This window comes from Cetorhinus maximus, chromosome 17 (genome assembly GCF_964194155.1).
Source record: "Cetorhinus maximus chromosome 17, sCetMax3.hap1.1, whole genome shotgun sequence".
NCBI lineage: Eukaryota > Metazoa > Chordata > Chondrichthyes > Lamniformes > Cetorhinidae > Cetorhinus > Cetorhinus maximus.
Window position 1 is genome coordinate 38,897,254 of NC_135895.1, and position 26,034 is coordinate 38,923,287.

General features: G+C 43.2%; 1 long non-coding RNA gene across 1 annotated transcript in view; it reads left to right on the forward strand.

Moving 5' to 3' along the window:
* LOC144692754 (uncharacterized) overlaps nt 1–25,495 on the forward strand; it is a 48,732-nt gene extending 23,237 nt beyond the window's left edge. Inside the window, exon 3 of the long non-coding RNA XR_013579385.1 lies at nt 25,469–25,495. This is a non-coding gene — a long non-coding RNA (uncharacterized LOC144692754). The remainder of the gene's footprint in view (nt 1–25,468) is intronic.
* The last annotated feature ends 539 nt before the right edge of the window (nt 25,496–26,034 follow it).

Sequence of the window (26,034 nt, forward strand, 5' to 3'; positions counted from 1 at the left end):
AAGAGAGTGGAAGTTCTGTTACCATTGTACAGAGCTCTGGTTAGACCCCATGTAGAGCTTGTCTTCAGCCCTGGTCCACAGGAAGAATATAAGTGGGTGCAACACAGATTCACCAGAATGATACTGGAGCTAAAAGTTAAATTGAGGGCAAATTGCATAGATTAGGTTTGTATTCAGCTTGAATACAGAAGATTAAGGAGTTATCTATCTGAGTTATCTAATTGAGGAGAGTGCGGGAGGGGGACCCTGGGACAGGCAGTCAGCAGCACTTAGGGGAGAGGGCGAGAGGAAGACCCTGGGACAGGCAGTCAGCAGAACCTAGAAGAGACTGTGAAAGAAAGTGCAAGCAGAGAGGGAATGGGTGACTGCCATACAGAAGGAGGGGACCAGGCAGGTAGTGAAGGAATCCCCCCCGAGCGCATCTCGCTCGCAAACTGTTTTTTGGTCTTAGAATTTGGTGAGAGTGACTGTGGACGCCAACTAGAGCAAAGACCATGGCACTGTGGATGGTCCAGCTGCTCAGGGCAGGAGCAAGAAGTGTGGAAGGGCAATAGTGGCAGGGGATTCATTAGTGAGGGGAGTAAATAGGCGCTTCTGCAGCCATAGATGTGATTCCAGAATGGTATGTTGCCTCCCGGGTGCCAGGGTCAAGGATGTTATGGAACAGCTGCAGGAAATTCTGAAGGGGGAGGGGGAGCAGCCAGAGGTCATGGTCCATGTTGGGACCAATGACATAGGAAGAAAGAGAAACGAGGTCCTGCATGCAGACTTTATGGAGTTAGATGGGAAATTGAAAAGCAGGACTTCAAAGGTAGTAACCTCCAGATTACTCCCAGTGCAACGCAGTAGTGTGTATAGGAACAGAAGGATAGAGCAGATGAATGCGTGGCTGGAGAGAGGGCTTTAGATTCCTGGAGCATTGGGACCGTTTCTGGGGGAGGTGGGACCTGTACAAGTTGGACAGGTCACATCTGAACAGGAGCGGGCCCAACATCCTTGTGGGGAGGTTTGCCAATGCTGTTGGGATGGATTGAAACTAAATTGGCAGGGGATGGGATCCTGAAAAGTAGGTCAGAGGGGAGAGAAGCGGAGATGGAATTAGAAGTTAAAACACTAGTAAGTGAGTCTGGAAGGCAGAGGAAACATAGGCTAGATAAGAAAGAAGTGAGTTTAGTAAGGGTAAGTGGAATATATTTTAATGCAAGGAGCCTGAGGAATAAGACAGATGAGCTGAGGGCACAGGTAGGCATGTAGGACTATGATATCATAGCTATGACTGAGACTTGGCTAAAAGAAGGGCAGGGTTGGCATCTCAATATTCCTGGTTATAGGGTATTCAGGCAAGATAGAGAGAGGGGGATAGAAGTGGAGTGGGGGGGTTGCAATATTGATCATGGAATCAATTATAGCAGTGAGGAGTGATGATATCTTGGAAAGGTCATCAAATGAAGCCATATGGGTAGAAGTAAAAAACACCAAAAGGGGCAAACACACTGTTGGGTGTGTACTATAGGCCCCCAAACAGTCAGGGAGGATCAAATATGTAATCAAATTTCAGAGAAGTGTAAGAACAATAGGGCAGTAATAGTAGGGTATTTTAACTACCCAACTATTAACTGGGACAGTTTTAGTGTGCAAGGTAGGGAGGGAGCTAAATTCTTAAATTGCATCCAAGAGAACTTTTTTAGCCAGTACATAGAGAGCCCAAGAAGGGAGGGGGCAGTTCTGAATCTAATATTCGGAAATGAGCCCGGGCATATGGAAGATGTATCAGTAGGGGAGCATTTTGGAGATAGTGACCATAACTCAGTTAGATTTAGGATAGTTATGGAAAAAGATAAGGTTGGGCTGGGAATAAAAGTTCTAAACTGAGGAAAGGCTAATTTTACTAAGATGAAATGCGATTCGGCACAAGTGGACTGGGAGCAGCTACTTGCCGATAAAAGTGTATCAGAGCAGTGGGAGGCATTCAAGGAGGAAATAGCAAGAGCACAGGGAAAATATGTTCCCGAAAAGACAAAGCGGGGAACTAAGTCCGGAGACCCTGGATGTCAAGAGAGATAAAGGTTAGGATTAAGGAAAAAAGAGAAGCTTATGACAGATACCAAGGGCTCAGTACAGCAGAGTCCTTAGAGAGTATTATTAGTGCAGAGGGGAACTTAAGAAAGCTAAGAGAATGCATGAGAAAGCATTGGTGGGTAGAATAAAGGAAAACCCAAAGGGGGTTTTTTAAATATATAAAGAGCAAGAGAATAACTATGGAAAGGGTAGGGCCAGTTAGGGACCATGGAGGTAATCTGTGTGTGGACCCGGAAGACGTGGGTGCAGTCCTCAATGAAAACTTTGCGTCAGTCTTCACAATGGAAAAGTACAACGAAGATATAGACATCAGGGTGGAGGACTGTGAAGTATTAGAGGAAATTAACATTGAGAGAGAGGAGGTACTAGCAGGTTTAGCAGCCTTAAAAGTGGATAAATCCGCAGGCCCAGATGAGATGTATCCTAGGCTGTTGAGGGAGGCAAGGGAAGAGATATCAGAGGCCCTGGCAGTAATTTTTAAATCCTGTCTGGCCACAGGTGAGGTACAGGACTGGAGGACTGCTAACATTGTCCCATTACTAAAAAAGGGAGGAAGGGATAGACCAGGAAATTACAGGCCAGTCAGTCTAACCTTGGTGGTGGGGAAATTACTAGAAAGAATTCTGAGGGACAGAATATATCTGCACTTGGAGAGACATGGGTTAATCAGGGATAGTCAGCATGGATTTGTTAAGGGAAGGTTCTGTTTGACAAATTTGATCAAATTTTTCAAGGAGGTAACCAAGAGTGTTGATGAGGGTAATGCATTTGATGTGCTCTACATGGACTTTAGCAAGGCTTTTGATAAGGCCCCTCGTGGCAGACTGGTCAAGAAAGTAGGAGCCCATGGGATCCGAGGCAAAGTGGCACGTTGGATCCAAAATTGGCTGAGAGGCAGGAAGCAGAGGGCAATGGTAGAGGGATGTTTCTGCGACTGGAAGTCTGTTTCCAGGGCTCGGTGCTGGGGCCTTGCTGTTTGTGGTGTACATAAATGATTTGGACTTAAATGTAGGGGGTATGATCAAGAAGTTCACAGATTACATGAAAATTGGTAGGGTGGTAAATAAGTGAAGAGGATAGCCGTAAAATGCAGGAGGATATCAATGGACTGGTCAGTTGGGTAGAGCAGTGCCAAATGGAATTCAACCTGGAAACATGTGAGGTAATGCACTTGGGGAGGGCTAACAAGGCAAAGGATTACACTATGAATAGTAGGACCCCGGAAAGTACTGAAGATCAGAGGGACCTTGGTGTGCATATCCATAGATCCCTGAAGGTAGCAGGGCAAGTAGATAAGGTGGTTAAGAAGGCATATGGGATATTTGCCTTTATTAGCCGAGGCATGGAACAGAAGAGCAGGGAGGTTATGCTGGAACTATAAAATGCTGTTTCGGCCACAACTGGAGCGTGCAGTTCTGGTCACCACATCATGGGAAGGATGTGATTGCACTGGAGAGGGTGCAGAGGAGATTTACCAGGATGCTGCCTGGGCTGGAGGGTCTGAGCTATGAGGAAAGATTGGATAGGCTGGGGTTGTTTTCCTTGGAGCAACGAAGATTGAGAGGGGACCTGATAGAGGTGTATAAGATTATGAGGGGCATAGATAGGGTGGATAGGAAGGCACTTTTTCCATTAGTAGAGGGCTCAACAACCAGGGGGCATAGATTTAACTTAAGAGGTAGAAAGCTAAGAGGGGAGTTGAGGAGAAATTTTTCACCCAGAGGGTGGTGGGTGTCTGGAACTCACTGCCTGAAAGGGTGGTTGAGTCAGAAACTCTCATAACATTTAAGAAGTATTTAGATATTCACTTGCATTGCCATAGCCTCCAGGGCTATGGGCCAAACACTGAAAAATGGGATTAGTGTAGTGAGATCTTTATTGACTGGCATGGACACAATGGGCCGAATGGCCACCTTCTGTGCCGTGGACGTCAATGAGACTACGAGAGGTATTCAAGATGTCAAAGGTTAATAGTTTCTCTCTATCAACTCAATATACTCAGGTAGTCCAGAACAAGGAGCATAATATTAAAATTAAAGTTAGGCTGTGCAGGCGGTTATATCAGAAAGAATTTTTTCATATAAAGGGTAGTGGAAATTTGGAATTTCTTTCCCCCAAAAATTGTGATTAGATAAATTGAAAATGTCAAACCGAGAGATTATTTTTAGGCACGGCATTAAGGGTTACAGATCTAAAGCAGGTAGATAGAGTTGAGATACAGGTCAGCCACGATCCAATTGAATGTGGAACAAATTGCAGAGGCTGAATGGCCTGTTCCTGTTTCTATAATCCAAAGCTGTCCTAAACCCTTGAAGCGCACTGTTGAGCAGAATGGAAAAAATGTTTCAAAGTATGTGTAGGTGGTCCAAGAAACACAATGCGATTGCAGGTGTAAGTTACTGGCTGTCACTTTTAACAAATGTTTTATACAAGTGCAGCCTAGTAACTGTCAACATCCAACATATATGGTGGGTTTAAGGATTTGAATTGTACTGGCTTAAGAGGCGTCAGCAATAATGACATCATGTAATCAAACATTCCTGTTGGTAATGCTTTCAGATTATTGTAGTATTAGGTATAGTTATTCTATATGTTGCATAACTTTATCAACCTTAACTTTATTAACCTTATACATTTAGTGTGATTTCATGGATCTCAAAATGTGAAGTGCCAGCCAGAGTTTTCCACCTTATAATCTTCCAGCTATTAGCCTCATTTTCCTATCATCAGTCCATGCACCTCATACCAAACTTTACTCAATTAGTCTTCCAAACACTTATCTAAAATTATTTTCTGTCTGGACCCCCAAAGTTAATATCTACCCAATTCTGGTGTATCCAAGCTTTTATTTACATAATTAGGAGAGGGGTAAATCTTCTTTATGGTTGCTGGTTTTTTTTTATTTAGCATCGCTTTAGTTAGCTTAGTTAGTTCCAGGCTTGCTATCACCGGTCTAGCAATAGTTATAGAAACCATGTAATAAAGTACAATGTCAGTGATACCTCCTGCTGACACATGCTTGCAGGAAAGACAGACCATCTTCCAACTGCATTATTCTGATGCAACCTAGCCATATAACATGGTTAGATTTGTGTGGGAGAAAGCAGTCTATAATCTTTACACTGCAGTTTCACCTACAGGGCCAGTTTTGATACTGTTAAAACGGATTGTATCAAAATTCTATCCTTTCTAACTGTGAAAGGTGGTTCTCATTTTACTCATGTGAGTTGGACAGAGTTATTTCAAAAAGTTCAGAAAATCAACAATTAACTTTTTAACTTTTTTTGCCATTACAGATACAGTGTAAAAAGAGGATTCCGCACCTTATCGGTCTTGTAATAGTTTTGACTAGAATCCTTAAATATGCAACCTAATCTGGGTCAGTTTAACACAAAACACTTGCCAGAATATCCCTTTCTCACTAGCATGATCCTTCGTGCTTCGCGTGATTTAATAGCCCAGAAGTATTTGCCAAATGTGGAAAGCTTCCAGATTTTCATTACACAACTTGTAAACCTAAAATAGTCTACAGTGAGCCCACATCTGGCAGTCGCACTAGTATCTGGGGTTCTTAGCGTCTCACTTCAACAAACGACAACAGTGTGGAAATGTCTGTGTTGTTTGGTCTGTGGTGACCTGTTAATGTAACATCCCATGATAGCTCTTCCAGCTGCCCTTTTAATTATTATAACGACATAATAAGCACTGGCCCGGACAGAGACACAACTGTTAACTTTATCCCATGCTCTGCATCTAATACCTCCTTTGTTGAGTAAAAATGCTTTCTTATTTCAATGAACAGCATCCCGTAAGTAGGATAGTGATGGATGTAACCAGCAATTTTTCTTCACGTTTGTAGGTTTTCACTTGGTTTCGACATCTAAAGATTTCAAGCTGTGCTATTCTGTCACAAAAAGGTTCTTCTCAGTATCAGTTCAAAGTGACCAAATTCACTAGCTTAATCTGCCTCTATGTCCATTCATTCTGCAGGAAACTAATTGAAAAATCCTTTCAGAATTACTTAGAATTAATTATAAAAATATTAGATGATCTCCCATGGTGTTGTGCAGGGAGTGTCAAGGCCAAGTAAGGTTTTCTGATGACATGGCTTGGAGGGCAAGGTTAATTGGACCAGAATGTCAAAATCATACATTCGGGCCTTATTTTTATTTAAAGTTTGATTTAAAATATCAAAATTTATGGAAGTTTGGAAATCAGAGGAGTTTTTGTTGATTGTAGCACTTGGTGTTTTTCTGCAACGTTGGGTGATGCAAAACTAATGTGTCACAGTGCCATCACTGGTGGGAGGGTGTAATTACTTGTGACAATTAGGCAATTTGCCATTATAAATTGCAAAAATCGTTGACAGAAAGTGTGTGCATGCGTAATGTGTAAAGACGAATGCAACAAATTAATATACTTAATTTTTTTATCAGCTTTCATATTTTGGGGGTACTCTTCGAGTTCAAGCAAGTTACATTTTCAGACCTGAAAGTGTGAATGGACACCAATACAAAAAACTTTTGGCTGTTAGTTGGCTCATTCGTTTATTGTTTCTTGTAGTAATTGGATTAGTTGTCCCTCCCTCCTATCAATCAACTAGAGGTCAACACGGGGGAGGGGCTTCCAGTAGAAAGATGGCGACGAGCATATAAGCATCGTAACATGTGCCCTCAATAAAAGTTAAGATTTTCTGCACTGAACCAGCTCCTCCCACAGGTTATTACAGTTGACGACGAGGATAAAACCAACTTATGCTGCATACTTCACCTTGGTTGCTGTGAGTAACACAACATTGAGAAATACTTACCGATCATGCTGTTTTCGGGAGGATTGATCCGTACAATGCAGATGGAGAGGATCAGAGTCAGTATGTCGAGAAACTCGGTTTCTATTTCATTGTGAATGGTGAAGATAAACATAGAGCTACCCTGCTGAGTGTGTGTGGAAGCAAAACGTATAATCTTATCAGAAACCTGACTGCCCCGAATGCACCCAGTACTACGCCATACAATGAGTCAGTGGAGCTTGTGTAGTGGCATTTTCAGCCAAAACCGTCTGTAATTATGCAGCACTTCAAGTTCAACATGAGAGTTGGTTCTCCGGGGGAATCTATTGTTGCCTTTGTGGCAAACCTGAAACTGCTGACCAAGTGCTGTGCGTTCGGGGATGCCTTGAATGAGATGCTGTGGGAAAGACTTGTATGCAGGGTGAATAACAATGCCATACAGTGCTGTTTGCTTGCTAAATCAGATATTGATTTCAAGCGCGCTCTGGAACTTTCCCTCGCTATGGAAAGTGCTGCAAAAGACTCTCAGGATTTGCAGTACGTGAATACTAGAGCAGTGCACCATGTTAGGCATAAGCCTGCCCCTGAGCATAGCGCAAAAAGTGGCACAGCAGATTGTCAGCACGATTCCCTGTCTACCAAGCAACAAGTCAGGAAGCCTAATTACGATGCATCAGCTGACAAGGTACGCATTTGCTATAGATGTGACAGGAATCATGGAGCAGACGTATGCAGATTAAGAGAGGCAGAGTGCAACAATTGCAACAAGAAAGGACACCTGGCTAGACAGTGCAGAACAAAAATTAACAAATAGCAAAGCAGTGAACAAATCTGATTGAGGCAACTGACACTGCAGAAGCTGATGCTGCTGATGTATACTCTCTGTATCATGTGATTGCTGTTAAATCTGAGCCCATTGCAGTGACAGTGCAGGTGGATGGCAAGCAACGGCAGATGGAGGTGGACACCAGTGCTTCAGCTACTGTTGTTGGGGAGCACACGTTCAAGTACCTCAGTGAGGGGAGTCAGCACACATCCGCCAAACTGAGAACCTACACTGGAGAGCCCATTCATGTCAGAGGCATTGCTGCTGTTCCAGTCTGCTACAAACAGCAGACGGCCAAGATTTCTATGCTAGTCATACAGTGGGAGGAGCCCAGCTTGCTGGGTCAAGATTGGCTACAAAAAATAAAACTTGACTCGTCAGAAATATTCCATTTGAAGTCTGATGGAATTCCAGAGCTCTTGAAGAAATATGACACTGTTTTGCAAGACGAATTGAGAAAACTGAAGGGCTTGAAAGCTAAAATATACATTGACCCCCAAGCAACACCATGCTTCTTCAAGGCCAGACTGCTGCCTTACTCGCTAAAAGAAAAAGTGGAAGCAGAGTTGTGTATGTTGGAAAACCTGGGAATAGTTCAGCCTGTCCAGTTTTCTGAGTGGGCCGCAAACATCGGCCCAGTGGTCAAGCTAGACCAGACCTTACATTTATGCGATTACTACAAACTGACAGTCAAGAGAGCAGCAAAGCTTGACAAATATCCAATTCCAAAAATTGATGACTAGTATGCCAACTTAGCAGGAGGCAAGTCATACACAAAGCTAGACAAGAGTCATGCCTATCAGCAGTTGGAATTGGACAGTACGTCAAGAGAGTATTTGATAATCAACGCTCACAAAGGTCTTTACCAGTACACCCTTTGGGAGTTACATCTGCATGTGCCATTTTTCAGCAAACCACGGAGAGTCTCCTGCAGGGACTTCTCCTTGTGGTTGTGTACTTAGATGACATCCTGTTCACTAGACTGACCAAAGTTGAACAGTTAGCCAACCTTGAGGAAGTGCTGAAAAGATTTATGGAAGCAGCTGTGCATTTGAAGTAAGGAAAATGCACATTCCAGGCATCTGAGGTAACCTACCTGGGCCAGAGTGGACGCTATGGGGTTGCATCCTGTTGAAGACAAGATCCAAGCCATTACAGATGCACCATCACCCTGTAATGTGACAGAACTTAAGTCATCCCTAGGAACGATAAATTATTACAACTGTTTCTTACCTAATCTGTTCACTGTGCTTGCACCAGTCCACCTGTTGCTGAGGAAGAACCACCACTGGTCATGTGGTTCACAGCAAGAAAAAGACTTGTAGCAGCAAAGAAACTGCTTCATTCATCATGCTTGGTGGTACATTATGATGCAGCTAAAGAGCTAGTCCTGACGTATGATGCTTCTCCCTATGGCACAGGAGCCATACTGTTACATCAAATGGAGGACAGGTCAGAAAGGTCCATCGGCTACGTTTCAAGAACACTCTCCCAGGCTGAAAAGGGCCACTCCCAGCTGGAGGAAGAAGGGCTGTCGGTTGTGTTTGGTGCCAAGAAGTTTCACCAATACCTGCACAGGCAACATTTCGCAATTGTGTCTGACCATAAGCCGCTGACAAGCTTGTTCGGCCAAAACAAAGCTATTCTACCTCTAACTTCAGCAAGAATCCAGCATTGGGCCCTGACGCTAGCAGCTTATGAGTACACATTCATGTCCCGCCCTGGCTCGCATATAGCCAATGCAAACATATTTAGTCATCTTCCATTATTGGGCAGTCCTGTCAACACACCCGTTCCACAAGAGTTAGCACTGTTGTTAAATTTCTTGGATTCATTACCTGTATGTGCTAAGCAGATCAAGAATTGGACGAGCAGAGACCCAGTACTGTCAAAAGTTAATGACTTCATTTTACAAGGCTGGCCAAGAGACCTTGTGTCAGATGACCTGCACCCCTTTTATTCCAGAATCACTGAACTGAGTGGTCAGGACGAAATCTTGCTGTGGGGTTCCAGAGCCGTGGTCCCTTCCCAGGGCAGAGAGTCACTCTTGGCAGAAATCCGCAGCACACACCCAGGCACATCAAGGATGAAGATGTTGGCATGTAGTTATGTCTGGTGGCCAGGAATAGACAGTGACATCTAGAGCATGGTTAAACACTGTTCCCTTTGTCAGCAACATCAGAAGCTACCTGTTTCATCTCCTCTTCACCCATGGGAATGACCTGGCTGTACTTGGGTCAGAATGCATATTAACTATGTGGGACCGTTTCTAGGCACTATGTTCCTGTTACTCATCGGTGCACATTCAAAGTGGCTTGATGTCTACAAGGTAAAAATGCCAACTTCAGCTGCAACTATTGAGAAGCTGCGTCACTCCCTTCGTATACATGGTATGCCTGAGATTATTGTCTCTGACAATGGAACAGCTTTCACCAGTGTAGAATTTCAGAGGTTCACAGACCTGAACAGCATCTGACACATAAAGACTGCTCCCTGGCATCATTAGTCAAATGGACTAGCTGAAAGAGCTGTCCAGACCTTAAAGCCGGTATGAAGAAGGTGTCTGGAGGTACTTTGAATTCCTCAGATTCCTTCTGAGTTACCGCACACCACCACAGATTACTGCAGGCTCCACACCATCAGAGCTGCTGATGAAGCGCCCCTTGCGCACATGTCTGGATTTGGTATTTCCCAATTTGGAGGGGAAGTTGAGACAGAAACAAACCACTCAAAAACTGAACCACGACCTACACGGCAGTACTCGTACGTTCAAAGCAGGCGATCCTGTGTACGTGCGTAACTTTGGAAGTGGATCAGGCTGGACTCCAGGAGCCATCATTTCAGAAACTGGTCCATTGTCATTTTGAGTTCAAGTTGAGAACAAAGTAGTGCGCAAACATGTGGATCACATTCAAACAAGAGAAACATCTCAACGGACGTAAGATCAACCTGTGATTGATGTTTCACTGCCGACCTCTGAAGTGTGTGGTCACCCTACAGCTGCTATTCCTGACACATCCAATGAGCTGTTGAATACAGAACCACCCAGTTCCAGTGACACACCTTTTTGTGCAGCTCAAGACCCCATTGTTCCTGTTCCGGAATCTCCCTCAGAAGGGCGGCGTTGCTCTGACTATTCCTGCAGAGCACCTCAGAGACTTAATTTGTAGTCATAGCCCAGAGGTGATTGCCAAGGACACTAAGGGGCAGAATAATCCCCTAGTGATCACTTGGAGTTTGGGCAGTCTACCGTTCTTTGATTACAAGGGAAGTCAAAGACAGGAGACATTACAAACGTTTTGTTAGTTTTCAGACATGTTCCTGTAGTAAACTTATAAGGAGCTTAAAGGGGGAGGAAATGTAGTAATTGGATTAGTTGTCCCTCTCTCCTGTCAATCAACTAGAGGTCAATGCAGAGGGAGGGGCTTCCATTAGAAAGATGGTGATGAGCGTGTAAGCATCGTAATATGTGCCCTCAAAAAAAGTTTAAGTTTTTCTGTACTAAACCGTATCCTCCCACAAGTTATTACAATTTTGTTTAAGTATATTTCCATGTTTATGTTCATTTTTACATTTTTGCTACGTTTCTATTTTTGCTCTCCTCATTTTGATGTTTTGTCTCTCACTTCTACTTATCTGTCTCTCCTTGTTCCTTTTACTATACTTATTTTTTCCTTATCCTGTAATTTAATGTTTCCAATTCTTGCAATCAATCTAGGAGAGAATGATAGTTATTTTTACTAATTTGCAATAACACTTTTCTTAAGTAAAATATAACAGTAATACAAATATATGAACCAGGTGAATGACAGGGGTAGCAGAGGGGTCCATCACTGTTTTGGAAAGTGAAACAATTTGAAGAATCATGCATCAAACAAACTTGTGATGAAGGTGACTTAAAATCATCTACACATCCTTATTCAGGAAATCCCACTCCAGCACAGGGATAATGATTGATGATGAGTTGATTGATTACAATGATTATTGCAATCATTATTTTGTTGCAACATTATTCGGAATGGTAAGATTGAAGTAATCAAAAACATCATGAAACACGATTATGAAATGCCCCCTGAGATTTCAGTGGATTGTTTCTAAAGGACTTTTCTCAGAATCAAAGGTCACTGACCGGCCTGTCACTCATCAAATTCCCCAGTGATTATTTTTCAAATAAAAAGCTGTTTCTTTTAAAAAGGGCAATTACTTGCTCGAACAAAATATTGAATTAATTCAGCCAATTGCACATGCATCAGCAGCTGGACTTAATTAATATTGAGGCTGACTAATCAGAAATTATGTATACAGACTTGGTGTTTGAACAAGGCTGTGGGAAACATTTTTCTTAAGTTTTGTTTGTACAGTTTCAATGTTTTTTAAATTTGCTTTGAGGTGTTATAAACTTCACAAATTTTCATTCACTTTGCTTCTTTCCCAAGTCTCTTTCTCACCTTATCACACCCAAATAACCACAAGTAAACCTTCCCTAATATGTTAACCCAATGAGCCCCAAATCCCATTCCAAACACATTGATCCCTTTCAGTAGTGACTACCAGAGCAACCTTACAGTGATTTTATTTGTATCACTTTATTTAGAAAAAGCAGACAGGACTTGTATTATCCTGGTATGGAAATTTATAGAGTGAGCGTATGCAATTATAAACATCCTATGTAAGAAACTGGAGACCACAAACATTTCAGCATTGAGCATTTCTCCCTTACCATCTTAGACTAATGTACACTTGAAATATTTCAACCACAGCAAAGAAATCTAAGCTTGGGGGAAAAGGTAAAGATTATTTTATTCAGCTGGGGAGTCAGTAGTCTTCAATCTAAAACTGTTCCTGAGACAAGGAGAACATTTAGGAAAACTTTCATTACTCAGCGAGATGATGTAGCATGAAATGTTTTCCTTTGGGGAAAGAGACATTGTGTTTTTTAAAAATGAAAAGTGAGCAAATATTTGGAGAAAATGAAGATGGGTTTATGTAACGCTTATCACAATCTCAGCACATCTCAAAGTGCTTTATAACCAATTGAGAACTTTTGAAATGTAGTTATTCTTTTAATGAAGTCCATGCCCACATGCAATAAGGCCAGGACAACATTTGGGCTTGGGCTGATAATTGATAAGTTACTCATGTGACACAAGTGCCAGACAATAATCATTTCCAAAAATAAAGGATCTAACCATCTCCCCTTGATGTTCAATACAATTATCATTAGCCACCATCAATACCATTGACCAGAAAATTAATTGGATCAGCCATGTAAATACTGTCACTACAACAGCAGATCAGAGGTTGGGAATTCACTTCCTGGCTTCCCCAAAGCCCATCCATCATCTACAAGGCACAAGTCAGCAGTGCAATGGAATTCTCTCCACTTGTCTCGATGAGTGCAGTTTCAATAACACTCAAAAAGCACAACACCATCCAGGCCCAGTTGATTTGCACCCCATTGACCACCTTAAACATTCACTCCCTCCACCACCAGAGCACAGTGATGGAAGTGTGTTACATCTACAAGATGTGCTGCAGCAACTCGCTAAGCCCCTTTCGACAGGACCTTTCAAGCCCGTGACCTCTACACTTAGGACAAGGGCAGCAGCTGCATTGAAACATCACCACCAGAAAGTTTCCCTCCAAGCCACACACCGTCATGACTTGGAATTATATCGCCATTCCTTCACTGTCACTGGGTCAAAACCCTAAAACACCCTCCCTAACAGCACTGTGGGTGTATCTACATCTCATGGACTGCAGCAGTTCAAGAAGGTGACTCACTACAACCTTCTCATGGGCAATTAGGGATGGGCAACAACTTGCAAGCAATGCTCACATCCCATGAACAAATTAAAAAAACAGAAGGTTTGATGTCTGTTTGATGTCTTAGTTGAAAGACCATCCGACTGTACAGCACTCCCTCAGTACTAGGCTGGTGCGTTGAGATGGATTTTTATGCTCTAGTCCCTGGAGTTTCAAAATGAATTAGAGGATGATCTGGTGCTCTGCAGAAATGAGAGCGCAGTGGAGTTTGTTTTAAATTGCTCCAGCAAAGAAATGACACAGACATAATGGGCTTCTTTCTGTACTATGATTGCATTTGTGACTAATTAAGATCTCTGTCCTCAAGTTATAGAAGTTTCTGTTCAATTGTATTTTTTCCCCCTTTACTTAAATCTCTCTCATTTTCTCCTCTCCTAAAATCGTTGTCTCATGCTTGGGCATGGTTTCATGGTGCTGCCAGCTCAAATGGGCATTCTTCATATGTGAGCCAAGGCTGCCATCTCGATAGCAAACGTCATAACCAAGCCTGAACTTCTGCTCACCCAAATCCGCATGTATGCACTTTCTAGCAGGCATCAGTGGACAGCACGCAGCAACCTTAACTTATTTATCTCGAGGCAGGGCACTAATCCTCCTGCTGCCCCACCTGAATTCAGATAAATCGGCACAGATAAGGGGAGGGGTTGATTCTCTGCTGCATAATCCTGCAATTGTCCATCAAAATTGCTGTCAGTTGACTCCTGCCGAAAAGCATCTGTGTTAAATGTCTGGGGGTGGGGTTCCAGGGTCAAGCTTGGCTGAGACACCCTTCTGCCACCCCACCCCCCCTAACCACCCACCACAGAACCACACAGCTAAATAGCCAACCGACACTCATTGTCTAGACTTGCACATGAAGAATGGCTACGGGCAGCAATGGAACGACCATTTAAAATGAGTTGATCCCCTCAGAAGAGATGAGAAAATAATTTTAGGGAATATCTTGGTCAGGCACAGCTGCCACTGTGTTAGTGGGTAAAGTTGGAATGTGGTAAGATGGAAGTGCTGTGTTTTCAGCAGGTTTTTTCTCATTTCTTATTAGAGCTCTTTTGCAAATATTTTGTGACGAAAGGTGTCAATGGATGGGGGTTTATGATAAAATGAAATACCATTTCAGTAAACAGCAAAATAAACCATTGACTGCAAATAGTAAATCAAGGAATGAAAGCACAATTAGTTTTTCTTAGTAAATAGAGCTGAAGGGGCTGATTCCTTTCCCATGTTTATCAGCATGACATTTATTAAGGTATTCTCATAATTTCTGTTTCCTGCATAAGGTGAAGTCATTGTTCTTCCCTGCATTGAATAAACACTGCTTCCTTTCCTTGGTGCATTTTTTCTAAATGTGAATGTATTCAGCATCCTTCCAGCCCCACCTCTACCGCAGCTAACATAAACCCACACCCTGGGCCCACTTGGAATCCAGATAATTTCCTTTAAGGAAGGAGCTTAGCTGACATTCACCTACGTGCATTGTACGCGGGAGACTGGGTGGAAAATCCCCTGTCTGTCTCTGCTTGGCTGCCCAAGTCTGGTGAGAACAGATTCCATCAAGTTGAGAACGTGACTTGGGAGAATGTGTATAACGATAGACTGTTGCATCAGCTCATGCTTATTTGCTGGCAGAGAAGCCTTTTTTAGTGAAACTTTCATTTTGTCAACTGATCACATCACAATAATTAAGGCAACATTCTAGGTAGGCTATTTTGGTATGATTAGTGTTATAAAATCCAATGTATAAGCTGCAGCTTAACATCTTTTCCGAAAGCAGTGGAACTTCCTCAAAGTAAATTTATTGCATCTTCTAGCTTAATGTCACCTGAAAATATAGATATACAAATCTGCATTCCTTCATCAAAGTCATTGATATGCATGGTGAAAAGCTGAGGCTCCACTATTGACCCCTTGTTCATGATCCTGTTAATCAGAGAACAATTCCTTTGGACAGAATCTTGTGGAAGCAGGTCTGCCGGCGAGACCAGCGCTGCCACTTTTTGAGAAGGCCTGCCAAACCACAAGCCAATCAGGCAGTGGTGAGGCCAGCGGCGGGCCTTCCCCTAGGGCGGCAGTCTCACCCACTGAGAGCTGTTGGCCATTCAGAGGCCAGCAGCTCTTGTACTCAGCAGCGCCACTGGGAAGGCTGTGGCTGCTATCGGAAGGACAGGCACTGGAGTCCCAGGATCACAGAGAGACCCAGGCCATAGGTAAGTAATGTTGGGGGGAGGAGTTTGCAGGATGGGGGGCATAGGGAGAGAGGTGTAAAGGGGTCAGCAACAAGGGTGAGAGGGGGTGGTTCTCAACAGCCTCCCTTCCCAATGTCCAGTCCCTCAATCAGACATTAAGTGTCTTTGATCGAGGGACCCACACACCACACCCCCCTGCCCTCCCCACTCTGAGGTGATAAGCTGACCGCACAGTTTTAGATGCCATGCACACTAAATGGGTTAATCCCAGCAGCGGCGGGATGAGGCCCTTAAGTGGTCATTAATTGGCCTCTTCAGGGCCTCAATTGTCAGCAGGCTGGGAGGGTCAACCAGGGGCCTTCCCACCCAGAACTTGATTCTGACAGAGGCAGGAAGGCAGGGGGGTTGTGGTACGCCACTATCCTGCCTAATTAAATGTCTTTCCCGCCTTCAAGCTCACCACCAGAGAGAGCAGAAGGTTCTGCCCTTTGGCTGGGATTTTACGGACCCACCACTGGTGGGGCTGGAAAATCCCATCCTTTATCTCTACTCTTTGTTTCCTCCTCCCAACCAAGGTTACCTCCAATTCCATGCACTTTTATTTCTATCTTATAAATGAGGTCTTTACAATGATAACGGGAGCCCATCATCAGAAAAACTGGGATGAATTTTCATAGCACAGCAGAGGCAGGACCAAAATATACATGCTGGCTTCCCAATCTCACCTCCCAGCAATTTTGCTTGAGGCGCGTGAAGTGAGTAGCAGCAACCCAGCCGAAAATGATGGTCAGCAGTTGAGGATGCAAAAGAGTCAATTGAGAACTTGTTGAAAGGCAGAATGAGATTTTGGAGGGGAATTTTGCATGAGAAACACACAGGGTCACACAAGTACATCCATGGAGCAGAGGTGGCAGCACATTGGGGAGCCAGCCATAGAGGCTGGAGCAATTCTTAACAACTAATAAAAGAAGGAAGAAGCAGAGAGCCATTCATGCATTGGCACACCGTGGCTATTGCAGGAACAGAGCTTGCAGAGAGTTTAATATGTAGGCTCTGGGGCACCTCCAGGGATTAGTGAGGAACAGCAGGGGTCCAGGCAGCTGTTATAGTGCAGATGGTGACAAGTAAGATCATCCCTGGGCATGGGGCTCAGTTACTCAGAGTTGGTGATGAGAAGCGATGAGAAGCAGCCACTCCAACAACAAATGCAGCCAGATGATGCAAAGGAGCGCAGTGGTGCTGCCTGAGGGACAGGGAGGGCATGAAGGCGATACCGTCACCGTGGAATCTACTAGCAAAGAACAGCTTCCTGCGCATGACGGATTAGCAGTGCCACTGGAGGCTGTACCATCAAGGTAGTTGGTTGGTGACTTGTGGGCCCTTGTAGAGGTGCAACTCAAACCTCACCAGTCATGTCAGTAGCCAAGAAATTGACAGTGGCCTTGAGCTTCTTTGCCTCTGCGTCGTTTCAAGAGGCAGCAGCAGACCTGAGTGGTACATCGCAAGACCATCATAGGGTCAGGTAGATGACAGATGCCCTGTTTGAGAGGGCATCGGAGTTCCATACAGATTGGACCAGACAGGAACAGGGAGTGGTGGGATTTTCCTCCATCCCTGGTTTCCCTCAGGGGCAGAGCATGATCAACTGCACCCATGTGACAATCAAAGTCTGGGTGGAGCAACCAAGGGCATTTATCCATAGGAAGGGATTCCTCTCTCTCAGAAAGCATTTGGTGTGCAACCACCACAATTATTTCCTCCAGGTCTGTGCATTGTTTACTAGCAGCTGCCATGACACCTTCATTCTGAAGCAATCACAAGTGCCACAGCTGTTCGTACCACCTGGGAGGCTACGTGGATGGCTGCTAGAGGACAAAGATTATCCATTGAAGAAGTGACTGCTGACACCTGTATGCAACCCTATAACAGAGGCACTATAACCACTGCCATCTCAGTACAAAAACCACCATAGAGCAGGCCATTGGACTCCTGAATATGCGGCTCTGGTGCCTTGACCAATCAGTGAGATGCCCTCCAGTACACTCCCTCTGGGTTTTTCGCATGGTGGTGGTCCGCTGCCCTATGCACAACATGGCCCTATAGAGAGCTGTGGATCTTGAGAAGGCAGGTGCTGAGTAGCGGCACATCTTTTCTGAGGAGGAGGGAGGGGAGAAGGACGATGAGGTGGAGCATGGTTACCCTCCACTGCAAGTTCTTCCAGAGGTCCAGCTAAAATGTTAAACCATTGATCAGGATGGCAGGGAAGATCAAGCTGCACTGATATAAGCACACTTCTCCTGAGGAGGGCACATTCTGGATTGCATTTAGCTCACAAGCTCACCTTCCTCACAAGCAGCAAGGGTATCCAAGATGCATATGACACAGTGAAGTGCTCCTTTTTCCCTACAATGCCTGGAAGACAAGTCACCACCAGCCACACAATGTCTGACCATGTCTTTGCATCACACACCCGCTTCATTATTCTGGTGACTTAATACAAACAAAACATTGGAAACACAGACGTCTGGATTCAAACATCACCCATTTTATTATATTGAGTTGTTATCACTGAACACATCCACAGCCTAAATCATTCAGCTGAACCATAAAGTGAATGTGACACCTTCCACATCTGGCCACTCCTATGGGGTGCTCCCCCTTGAGGCTGATGTAGAGACAAGCTACTCACATGTCTGTGCCTGTAGCTGGGGACACCCATCCACAGTGTTGGGGTATCAGTGGGGGCACTGCCACAGCTTGCCCCACCTGCAGGGGCAGCCTCAATCGCTGGGGCTTGCTAGCTGGTACCTCAGTCAATCTCAATATCTAGAGCCATCCTTACAGTCAGTAACTCCTGGTATACTTGCAAGGGACAAGCAATCTCAAGCTTCAAGTTACCAATCTCATCTTCAAGATGGTCATTGGTATACGGGGCATAATTTCAAAGTTTGCAGATGACAGGAAACTCTGAAATGCAGTAAATAGTGAAAAGGGCAGTAACAGACTTCAGAGAACATTGGTGGAATGGGAAGATTTAATTTAATGAGGAGAAATGTGAAATGATGCATTTTAGGAGGAATTAAAAGGAGAGTCAATATAAATGAAATCATATAATTTTAAAAGGAATGCAGGAACAGAAAAACTGGTTTGTATGTTCACTAACGTTTGAAGATGGCAGGGCAAGTTGAGAAGTCTTTTTAAAAAGCGCACAGTATCCATGGGTTTATAAACAGGCGTGGAATACAAAAGCAAGGATGTTATGCTAAAACAAAAGCAAAATACTGCGGATGCAGGAAATACTCAGCAGGCCTAGCAGCATCTGTGGAGAAATAAACAGAGTGGACCTTTCAGGTTGATAACCTTTCCTTAGAACCACAGAGATTATGTAAATTACTGACAAGGCCCCAGCTGGAGAATTGTGACCAATTCAGGGCATCACAATTTAGGAAGTGTTATGATCTCGTGGAGACCAGTAACGTTTTTTTTTTGGAAATCCAAATGCCTAGATATTTACTAAATGAGTGAAGCCACAAGGTTCACAGTTTGAAACAAAAGAGCCTTAATGCACAAACATCAAAGGACACGAATACTAATAACTACACTCTATCTTAAATAGTCAGTTACGATAATGATATTGTAAGTACAATGAACACAGTTACTTATACTCTAAACCGAACTTCTTAGCTCAAATTTCCTTCTGCTCCCATTTGACTTACACCCTCAAAAACTCAAATCAGGTACTTATCAGAAATTGGAAGATTAACCACTTGATCTGAGTACTGTTTCAAAAATACATATAAGTGTTGATATTTATTGGGCCTTCTGTTTATTTTCAGCAAATTCCCCCTTCAAATTCTCTTCAGATTTCCTCCAACCAGCCTACTGTTGTAGACTCCCAGTTCATCACGGACGTCACTAACATCTTAAGCATAGCTAACCTCAAGTCAGAACTCTCTTGGTTCTAATGTTATTGAACTTTGGAGTCTTGTATCTAAGAACTCTCTATCTCTCTCCCTCTCTCTTCTCAGCCTGGCTATTCCAGAAGTTCAACTCACTTTTAGTTGAGTCCTTCAATTATCAAGAATTTTAAACCCTTTTAGCCAGCACATAGAATTTCTGCTAAATTTTGCTCGAAAGAGATGTTTCCTGCAGTCAGCTTGTTCTAAACTAAAACTAAACCTGCTTGAAAAAAGAACCACACCCAGGAATGTGTTCTCCCCTGAAATGAACTTCTTGTTGATCCTTCTTTACTATTGTTTATTTCCAGACAGCTTGGTAACATGATCAGTGGCTGAAAGCAAGTTGCTTTTTATAAGAAATCATTTTTCAAAGAAACTTAGTTCTTAAAGGGACCATCACCCCAACATAAAATATATCTTTCCCAAAAGCACATGGGCCATTGCAGAATGATGTCAAAGCTTTTGGGAGGGCGCAGAGGTGATTTATAAGAACAGTACCAGGGATACAGGACTTTCAGTTGCATGGAGCAACTAGATAAAGTTGTACTTCTTAAAGCAGAGAATGTTAAGAAAAGATTTAATAATGTTGTTCAAAACTATGGAGGATGTTGACAGAGTAAATGAGGGGAAATATTTTAAGTGGCAGAAGGGGACAGAGATTTAAAATGGTTGCCAAAAGAACAAGAGGCAAGATGAGGAGAATTATTTTAGGCAGTGTGTAGCCACCTAACAGGGTGGTGGGATAACTTTCAAAAGGGAATTGGATAAATACTTGAGGGAGGAGAATTAGCAGGGCTATGGGCCAAGGAGAGGGGAATAAAACTAATTGGAATGCTCTTCTAAAGAGCTGGCACAGGCATGATGACCTTATTGGCTTTCCTCTTTGGTGTATCATTCCATATTCCATATGAAGTAGTTTTTGTGTAATGGATAATTTGAGAGTTAACAATAACTTCAATAACTTTATAAGGGATAAATATATGAACAGTTGCTGGAAGGCTAAAATTGAATAACTTTCATAAAGCTATGATGAACATAAGGAAATTGGCAAGGACAAGAAAACATGGACTGGGGGTAGGAAAAGGCACATACATATGATGAGTTCAGAAGCACACATCTGGAGGACAATGGGAGCATCAGGATCAGAGGTCTGCCAGAGGGCAAGATAAATAAAGATCTAATCAACATAACAGAGGTAAAACTGAGTGTCAATCATATGGTATAATGAAGTGGTGTTCTGGAGACAGCTCCTTTGGCAAGATTATCAAGCTTTAAAGAAGGAAAGCAAGACAAAAAAGTAAAGCCACAAATAATATTTGGCAATATAGCAAACAATTTCCATGATTTTTGGCACCGTCTATATGCAGTATGGAGCTCGTTTCTGTTGGCAAACCTAAATGGCTATTTTGTTGATGTATATTCAGAATTTGTTCACAAGCTCAAGCTTCCAATTTGCTAATGAGCAATAAGCTATAAGTGAGGTGGTGGATTATACCACTGTTACCATGATATATTCTGTTGTTGCTACGCTTGGACAATGCTGCTTGGGCACCATGAAGCAGTCTTGTATAAGTTACTAGGAAGTCTTTATTAACAATATTGAACTATGTACATATTTATACTAGGTATGGAGAGGTATACTAGGTCCTTACACATTGCTACTCATCTCTAAACTGGCCCTAACTCTAAGTCATGTGCCTTTTTACATCACGGCTGAGCTGTACTGTACTCAGTCTCATGTTAACCCTTTAGGTACCAGATTCTTTTACTATACCTCCCCTTGAGTCTTTATCCCCTGGATAGAGACTGACATTAGTTTACTTTCAGTTTGCTTCAAGTCTTACATTATGATAAATCTTTTGTATCAGCTTTAATATTACAACTATAAACTATTCTAACCCTACGCTATTTCACTATAAACATTAACAACATTAACGGCATGCATTCACAATGTTCTTACTACCCCATCTGCCCCCTTCAAATCTGTGACATCAGAGATCCGAGCTGTCTGGCGGTCTTGTACCCCTGCCATGTCTCGTTTGCCGTCCAGTCGGGAGAGTGGTAGGTTCTAGAGGTACTTGCTGTTGGCAGTGGTTTGGTGGTCATACTGGGATGTAGGCATGGCTTCATTCGCTTCTTCCATTGACGAATGGTTCCCCATGCCTGGTCAGTCTGGGTGGTTTGGTGGTGATGAGTTGTAGTCTGTCGTGATTGTTTCTTTGTGGATGGATGAAACTGGTGTTCGTCAGGTTGTTAGTATTTTTCTTCTTCTTTCACCTTTTCGGGTATCTTGTAGTTCTTTGCATTGAGGGAGAGCCTTTTTGTGGGTAGAAGATGACTGGGTAGGTAGCTCACCTTTATTTATTTGTGTAGGTTGTGTGAGCCTGCTACCTGGTTGCAGCAGATGCTATGGTTTCGGCATGCTGGCTGGAGGCTGTTGGGTTTGTGTGGTGGTTGGCGTGTCTACTGTTGCCTAGTGGAGGCAGAGACTTCTCTAAAGGTCATTCCGCTCTGGCATCACTCTCACCAGGGGTCCTATGGTAGCCTCATGTGCAGTAGGTTGGTTTGGCCCTTAGGAAAGTTCGGGGGGGCCTAGAATAGAGAAGAACATACTTGCTCTGCGAAAAGAGAAGAGAGGTTACAAATGCAGTCAACATTTGAATGCTGTTTTATGTCTGAACCTTTGGGAGGATGCTGTTCCAGCTGGGTGAGGACCGTGGTTGTCTTTCCCTCTTCTGCTGGCTGGAGATGGTCGAGAGCTATGCAGACATCCCTGCTGAGGAGAGAGAAGAGTTGATTTCACATAACATACATCAGCTCCGTGATCTGTTTGTTGCTGTACCTCAAGGGTTCCTATATCATGCCAAGGACCAGGAGTTAGACTCCCCCTGCGCCGTAAAGTGACATGTCCATCATTCAGACCCAGAGGCCTTTGATCCATTGTTCATCGTTAGATAGGACCATCACTCCGGCACCTGAATCTAACTTAAAATTGATTAGATGGCCGTTCATCATGATTTCTGTGTTCCAGGATGAAAAGCCACACCATCAGATGTTTCCCAAGGAGAGAGGCTTTGTGTCTTCTGGGTCGCTGGCCTCGACCTCGTGGGTGGCTTTTGGGTTGTCTGTGCGGTCCTGGGGTCTCAACTTGCACAGTTTACCGAAATGTCCCTGTCTGTGGCAATACTCGCAGGAAATTGGTCTTTCCTGTGAGGGTGCTTCGCACCACAGCGCTGGCAAGATTGTTTGGCATGGTGGTTCAGGGGTAACTTAGACTGACTTGGGCGGTCCCGGCACTTCTGTGGTTTGATATGGTGGACTGGGTTGTGGCTTCTGCCCCATGAAATGTTGACTCCCCGTAAGATGGTCACATCCTGTTCGTTCAGCTCCAACAGCCTATTCAGCTGGAAGGCCTTGTCCAGGGTAAAGAAGCCTGTGGCTAGCAGGCTTGCAGCCTTTGTGCCGAGGTCTGAAGTAATGATGTCCCTTAAGTACATTTTTGTGCAACGGCTCAATTCTGTGGCTAATCTGGGTCAAGGGCGAAACCCATTGGATGTGGGAGCGAAGAATTGTGATCCATCTTTAAAATTCTTAAAGCATAGGTGTAGCTTTTAAGAGAGAAGAGGGTTTCAAGATGGCATCACTGGTTATCAATGAAGAAGGGATTTTCTCGTGCTTCCCAAATTTTGGCATCAATTTCAAAATGATTGGGGTACACCAATGAAGAAGGAGAACCCAAAATGGCTGCAGGGTCGGTGGTCTACCAAGGGACTTCTCGCTCTGTGACAGCATGTTGCAGGTCCAGAGCAGGTCGGGAGGATGGAATTCTCGCTGGCCAGGAGGCCGAAGAATTGCAAGGTACTCAACTTTGTGGGAAAAAAATTTTCCCCATCTTCTTGATTTTTTCTTCTGTTCCATTCTGAGCTCAGACGCCGCGTGGGGAGGAAGCCGAGACAGGGTTCGGGGTAGCGACTGAAATTAGCAACAGCAGTAGAATCCATCATGGTGGCAGCCTGATGCGATGACAGAGCATATTCACAAGACTGGGTAGCTTGGAAGTTTAAAATAATTTTCTCTCGCCCTGCAGGCCGCTAGCTCTGCTTGGTTGAAGCTGAACTTCCACAGGGGATTCAGTGGAGTTTTCTGCCTGAGTGTAAACGTCTACCTTTTTCCCGCTTCCAGACTCTCGTGTCTCTGGAACTTCTCTGGTGAGTTTTCTTAGCATCTGTGCTTCTGCAGTGAGGTTTCTTCAGTGCAGAAACCATTGGAGGTGTCCTTTTCTTTAGTTCTTCAGCAATGTAGTGAAGATGTGGATTTTTTTATCCCTTGCTGCCACCATGATGGATTCTACTGCTGTTATCATGATATATTCTGTTGTAGGATACTGCTTGGACATATGAAGTAGTCTTGTATAAGTTACAAGGGAGTCTTTATTAACAATACTGAACTATGTGCATATTTGCAGTGTGTACGAAGAGGTCCTTACACATTGCTACTCATCCCTAGACTGGCCCTAGCTCTAGGTCATGTGCATTCTTACATCACCGTATGGGCTGTACTGTACTCAGTCTCATGTTAACTCTTTAGGTACCAGATCTTTCTACTACAAGAAAGAGAACCAACCGAAAATCCAGATTTGTTTTTGTGAAATGTTGTGCTCATCAGACTTGGGGCTAGAGAGAATTGGCAGTGCAAAGGAATGGAACATTCACCTACTTTTTTAATAGTGATTTCTGTCAAAATCAGAATTGTACAAATAGAATAGTGATTTGGATTTTAGTGCTATTTTGATCTTGGATTTTATGGCAGATACTTATTTTTAGTTATCACTGACAGTTCAGGGGGAGTTGAGAGAAGCACCATCTTAACACTTCCCTCTGAACTGGTTAGACTGCAATATAAAACATGTCGAGACCTGCACATCATCAACCTACAGACTGTAATAACACAGCTGATCAGACAGAAGGAAATGTTACAGCCACTCTATGAGTAGATCCTATTCTTTGGAGTGATTCTATCATTTTCATGGTCTGATGTCAGTGCCAATGTTGTTCCTTTAATATTTTTAAACTGAAGAAACTCATAGGTCTCAAAACAATCAGCAAAATACAGTTCAATTACATATTTAAACTCCCTTTCAAAGGACTTACCTTTTTTCAAGATTGTTAATTACATATGCCTCATAATAATTAGTTACACTTTTATTATTGCCAGAACTGGTGCCAAATGGGTGGTTGCTTACTTCTAGCGTGAGAATGGGAGACGGAACTGCTTTCCTTCAGCCTTCCTAAATATGTTTTCTTTCTCAGAGACACTTATTGTCCTCATCAAGGTGAGGGATGTCTTTGTTGAGAAACAGAACATTTATCCCACTCATGGTGGCAAGGGAAAGCACAACTACACAGTTTCAGCAATATGCCTTGGCCCCAATCTCAGATAAACAACCACCATTACACAATATGAATTGATCCATTCCCTGTGGGAATGATTCTCACAGCCTACCAGTGATATTGCCAATAAGTGCCAGAATCTGGCTAGTTGTTGCACAACTGGCTACTTGGAACTGAGATGAAACTGGCCAACTTAATTCACAAAGGAACCTTAAATCTGAAAGAAAGAACAGATTTTGACCCCCAGCTGAGTGAGCTGGATTTGAATTGCGTTGAAAGGATAATGTGATAACAACTGTCACCAGCCCTTATTTTATTACTCAAAACCATTTTTGAATCCAAAAACTGAGGGGAAAATCTCAACTGTTTCTTGCTGCATTATAACCGTTCATGCTTACTTTTTCTATTTCTCTTAGTTTCTTTTCTATATTAAAGAAGGCTGTTTGAACTCACAGCTGTTTGTTCCTTGCATTATGTGGCAAGAAGTGGATTTCTTTATAAAATTGTGCTGCTTGAGCAGAGTTATACTACAACAAGTGGAAAACAAAGACATTTTTTTGCAACAACAAAATGTATGCGGCCACAACGATGGAGCCTTCCAGCATAGAATATATAGAGGATAAAGGGAGTAATCTAATCAAACATATATACAGTAATAGCAAATCTCAAGTGGTTTGTAATCATCGTATGAGCCTTGAAATTTGATTACACCTTTGAAATAACTTTTTGGTATCTTTTAAAGCCAATAATAGTTTTGTTGTTTTAATTATCGGCGGCAGTTTTTATTCAGTTTCAACTGTGTTTTGTAATATTCTTTTCATATTTCAAAAGAATAACCTTGTAAAGGGACTCACAATTGTAATATCACCACTGCAATTGCATAGACATAATCTGCAGTTGATTGCTGAAAAATTGTTATCGGATATGTCTGTAAACTTGACATTCCTCTTTTGAGTGAGATCAAGGTTTGAGGAGTTCCATT